This window comes from Saccostrea cucullata, unplaced genomic scaffold (genome assembly GCF_032062105.1).
Source record: "Saccostrea cucullata isolate Sc308-1 unplaced genomic scaffold, CSIRO_AGI_Scuc_v1 ctg1781, whole genome shotgun sequence".
In the NCBI taxonomy this organism is placed as follows: Eukaryota; Metazoa; Mollusca; class Bivalvia; order Ostreida; family Ostreidae; genus Saccostrea; species Saccostrea cuccullata.
In genome coordinates, this window is record NW_026922689.1 from 195,524 (window position 1) to 201,227 (window position 5,704).

A 5,704-nucleotide genomic window follows, 5' to 3' on the forward strand; every position below is an offset into this window, starting at 1 on the left:
AACTGTGCATTTATGGAGCCAACAGTGTTTAATTGCATTCGGGTGAGGGGACATTTGCAGTGCTTCTTCTTGGTGCAACGTATTACAGCGCATGTATCGTTAACTTAAGTCTCAACAATTGAAAACAACCTGACTGTTTACAACTTTACATGACAAGAAAAAAGGAATCTGTGGGGAAAAAATCATTTATGGGAATAATGCATTTGATAATTAAAACCGGTGTTAAATGCAACTACAAAGATAAAAAAAAAAACAATGGATCGCTAAACCTTTAAGCGATCGATACGGATATTCGATCGATATGGATACATAAAAAAATCAAGAGTTGTCATTCTTGAATTTATTGCAATAATAAGAAATACAGTGATTGATTTTCCAGTGAAAGGTGGATTTCATATTTCATGAGATGGTTAGCCTATTAGGTCCGAGCCGTCATTCATCCTGAAAAAGATTTAATACCTCCTCTTAAAGACTTGAAAAAGGTAGACTTCAAACTATGATGAACTATTAAATCATAAAACGCCACGGGAAAAAATGGAAAGTACACAAACAACGAAGAATACCCATAGGCATTTAATTAGGGTAAATATTCAACCCATTGAAATTTTTATATCTTCTTCCCATACTAAATCACCTCTAAGGTGTGGATATAAAAAATATGTGTGAACAAATAAACAATTTAATTATAGGGTGTAAAAGTACTGACAAAATTCCTCCAAAAGATTATACATCAGATTTTTTGCCCGGAAATATGTTTCATGATTTTTTTAAAAAATCACCTTAACATGTTTCACCCATCTTACTGTTTAAAATGGTTAGGGCCTGTTTTTTTTCAATTTTTAAGAACACAACTCACGCTCTTTCACATATGTAGCCATGAAGTTCCGGGCAGTAGTCGTCACACCACTGGTAATTCAGATCCTTTCTCATTGCCAAACAGTGTTGTTTACCTAACGAAATAAAAACAATCTAATATTCATAATCTCCTACGTTTTTCCTCTAAAATTTTAATACATTTTTATCTTTCTTTAAATAGAAACTAAAATGTTCAATGTGTTGGTACCAAATGAAAAAAAAATAGTTCAACGCGCGCAATCAACGCTTAACAAGTCCAATTTTCTTTTACTCTATTTTCTTATATTAAAGATAAGGTTGAAACAAACTCTTTTCAAAATTTATTTTTCTTTTTTTAAAAAGTTTAGGAAACCAAATTGATGCTCTAAAATAAAGATATCATTGCACTGCAATACATCTCATTGTGATTGCTTAACGTAGTGTCTACTTAAAACATACATGGTCTATTTTTATCAAATTTACCATTAAAAGAAATAAGACTTTTCCTGTTTGACAGATGAGTGAACAGGTTGACACTCAATCAAACAAAGCGCCCAGTTAATTGCTCTGTAGCACAATCTAAGGCGCTTTAATTTCTGTACTGCCTCGCCAGATAGCAGTACTTGTTAAGTGAGATCAACTCACAATACATGTAAGACTAAACTTAACATTGCTAATAAGTGAGTGACTCTCTAGTCTTATATAGTATACAAGCCTGTCATTCTTTAGTTTTGCCTGAACATTTGCATAATCGTTTTGTCTACGTTGTTCAAAGGGGCATAATTTGATTATCGAACTTTGTAAGAAACTTACATTATGCAAAGTTTGCAACTCAGAATTAGCTGCAAGAGAAAATTGTATTTAAAGGGCAACTTTGGAGGGTGGATGGTGGGGAATGTATCTAAAGCATTGACTAGTAAAATGTTTGTGCTTGTTGAAAAACAAGTAAAACTGCACCATACTGCACTCTGCTGCAATGCAGTGCAACACATTGTGATGCCTAGCAAGTTATCCAATCAAAATAAACTTAGTCAATTCGTTGAAATACAATTAAAAATATGATTATCAACCTTCCTTTCTTAGTGTTTTGAAAGGAAATTAAGAACAGACTGAATGAAATATTAAATTTAAATTTAACTATTATATATGAATACTTCTCTTTCACGCAAATCAAGGAATACTGTCGAAGGACTCTTTCGACAAAGTTATGTATTGATAATTTTTCTTATCGAACGACTAGTTTGGGTATGCGCAAAAAAAAATTCCTTCAATTTTCTTTTTAATTAGTGCCTTGAATATCTTTTTAATAAAATCAAACTAGATGAAATATTCATTAAGGAGGGCTCCTTCGAGAAAGCTATGTGTTGATAATTTTTTTTATCGAACGACTAGTTTGGGTATGCGTAATTCAATTACTGCCCTGAATATGTTTTTAAACAAATCAAATTGCATGAAATATTTATTCACATTTAATTAATATTTGACTCTTCTCTTTCATACAGATCTCAATTAACACTCCAGCACATACGTGCATGTGGAAGGACTGCTTTGATAAAGCTTAGTATTGATAATTTTTTATCGAACGACTAGTTTGGGTATGTATGCACAAAAATAATTCCTTAAATTTTCTTTTAAATTAGTGCTTTGAATATCTTTTTTAAACAAACTAGATGAAATACTTTTTATTTGAATTGATGTCATTTTAAAATATGTGACTGTTCTCTTTCACACAAATCTCAATTAACAGTCTCCAGCACTTATGTGTATATGTCGGAGGACTTTTTCGACAAAACTGCGTATTGATAATTTTTTATCGAGCGACTAGTTTGGGTAATTGTAAAATAAACTGAAGAAATAAACTCCTCTGTGACTATTGAGTCATTTAATTTTTATTTGCACGCATATAAATGCTTCTTATCTTAGTGGGAATTTACCTACACTTATATTGCAATGTACAAATTGTAATGCCAATCAAAGGTTAACAAGTCCAATTTTCTTTTACTCTATTTTCTTATATTAAAGATAAAGTTGAAACAAACTCTTTTCAAAATTTATTTTTCTTTTTTTAAAAAGTTTAGGAAACCAAATTGATGCTCTAAAATAAAAAGATATCATTGCACTGCAATACATCTCATTGTGATTGCTTAACGTAGTGTCTACTTAAAACATACATGGTCTATTTTTATCAAATTTAACATTAAAAGAAATACGACTTTTCCTGTTTGACAGATGAGTGAACAGGTTGACACTCAATCAAACAAAGCGCCCAGTAAATTTCTCTGTAGCACAATCTAAGGCGCTTTAATTTCTGTACTGCCTCGCCAGATAGCAGTACTTGTTAAGTGAGATCAACTCACAATACATGTAAGACTAAACTTAACATTGCTGATAAGTGAGTGACTCTCTAGTCTTATATAGTATACAAGCCTGTCATTCTTTAGTTTTGCCTGAACATTTGCATAATCGTTTTGTCTACGTTGTTCAAAGGGGCATAATTTGATTATCGAACTTTGTAAGAAACTTACATTATGCAAAGTTTGCAACTCAGAATTAGCTGCAAGAGAAAATTGTATTTAAAAGGCAACTTTGGAGGGTGGATGGTGGGGAATGTATCTAAAGCATTGACTAGTAAAATGTTTGTGCTTGTTGAAAAACAAGTAAAACTGCACCATACTGCACTCTGCTGCAATGCAGTGCAACACATTGTGATGCCTAGCAAGTTATCCAATCAAAATAAACTTAGTCAATTCGTTGAAATACAATTAAAAATATGATTATCAACCTTCCTTTCTTAGTGTTTTGAAAGGAAATTAAGAACAGACTGAATGAAATATTTAATTTAAATTTAACTATTATATATGAATACTTCTCTTTCACGCAAATCAAGGAATACTGTCGAAGGACTCTTTCAACAAAGTTATGTATTGATAATTTTTCTTATCGAACGACTAGTTTGGGTATGCGCAAAAAAAAAATTCCTTCAATTTTCTTTTTAATTAGTGCCTTGAATATCTTTTTAATAAAATCAAACTAGATGAAATATTCATTAAGGAGGGCTCCTTCGAGAAAGCTATGTGTTGATAATTTTTTTTATCTAACGACTAGTTTGGGTATGCGTAATTCAATTACTGCCCTGAATATGTTTTTAAACAAATCAAATTGCATGAAATATTTATTCACATTTAATTAATATTTGACTCTTCCCTTTCATAAAAATCTCAATTAACACTCCAGCACATACGTGTTTGTGGAAGGACTCCTTCGATAAAGGTTAGTATTGATAATTTTTTATCGAATGACTAGTTTGGGTATGCGCAAAAATAATACCTTAAATTTTCTTTTAAATTAGTGCTTTGAATATCTTTTTTAAACAAACTAGATGAAATACTTTTTATTTGAATTGATGTCATTTTAAAATATGTGACTGTTCTCTTTCACACAAATCTCAATTAACAGTCTCCAGCACTTATGTGTATATGTCGGAGGACTTTTTCGACAAAACTGCGTATTGATAATTTTTTATCGAGCGACTAGTTTGGGTAATTGTAAAATAAACTGAAGAAATAAACTCCTCTGTGACCATTGAGTCATTTAATTTTTATTTGCACGCATATAAATGCTTCTTATCTTAGTAGGAATTTACCTACACTTATATTGCACTGTACAAATTGTAATGCCAATCAAAGGTTAACAAGTCCAATTTTCTTTTACTCTATTTTCTTATATTAAAGATAACCCAAGTCAAAGTGGAAGGCAGTTCTTTAGCAGTTTTTTAACCTTAACAGTTCAGTGCTTTAGCAGTTCTTAGACAGTTTACTAGCCTTCTTCTCTCCTTAGGCAGTTTTCCTTAGCAGTCCACAGTTTAAGCAGTACTTAGCCAGTTCATTAGCAGTAACTTAGCAGTTGCTTAGCAGTTTCCTTAGCAGTATCTTAGCAGTCAATAGGAAGGTTAAGGAGAACTGCTTAAAAACTGCTTAATAACTGCTAAGGTGTTTCTTTTGTTTGCTCTACTTATATGGAAATGACTCTGAGTGACCTACATATAAATTTGAAAATTTATTAACTGCTTAAAAACTGCATGGTAAAAAGAATGCTATAAGCACTATTCTTGTCTACTTTTAAGAACATAACACCACCCATATACATGATATATGAATACAAAAATGCATATTATTTTTGCTTCCAGGGTATATTATTGAAAAAATGACATCACATATGGGAATTTGACTTAGTATTGAGATTTAGATCTAAGGTATGAATTGTAAATGAGCTAGTCCTTTCATTAAGTCCATTTTCTTGCATAAACGTCAGTGGCATATTTAGAGCTTGGTTAATTGATACATACAGTGGACTAATCTACGGATCCCTCTATCAGTAGCTTATAAATTTATATGCAAATATTTTAATTTATATTAAGTACTTATAATTAAAATATACAAACTAGATTATACGTTTTATAATTTAATAGTTATCCAAATGAGAAGAGGGTATGCCTATATATTATATCACAAGCCCACACATGCACTTACCATATTTTCTGAAGCATACTTTAATTACTGCCAACAACTCTTTTAACAATTTTCCTATATCACCCAATTCCATTGTTTGATCAGATTTTTATAATAATGATCTCCCATCTCATGGAAATTAATTCAGATACACCTGTCACTATATAAATATTAAGTTCACATCCAGTCCAATGTGGTGATCACAGGTAATATTGTATTTTCCAAAGCATATTTTACTTCTTCACTGTATGGGTATAAATATATATAATATCCCAGACCATCACAAACATCCTCACAATTTGTAATTTTGAACTGATGTGGAAAAGGCGCACAAATCTTGACTGGCTTTCCTCATTGGATAC

General features: G+C 31.3%; 1 long non-coding RNA gene across 1 annotated transcript; it reads right to left on the reverse strand.

Annotated features, from left to right (window-relative positions):
• Window positions 1–325: 325 nt before the first annotated feature.
• LOC134262230 (uncharacterized) lies at window positions 326–948 on the reverse strand. Its single transcript, XR_009990980.1, has 2 exons — window positions 857–948; window positions 326–441 (listed from the first exon to the last, which is right to left on the reverse strand). It is a non-coding gene; the product is annotated as an uncharacterized LOC134262230 (long non-coding RNA).
• Window positions 949–5,704: the final 4,756 nt, after the last annotated feature.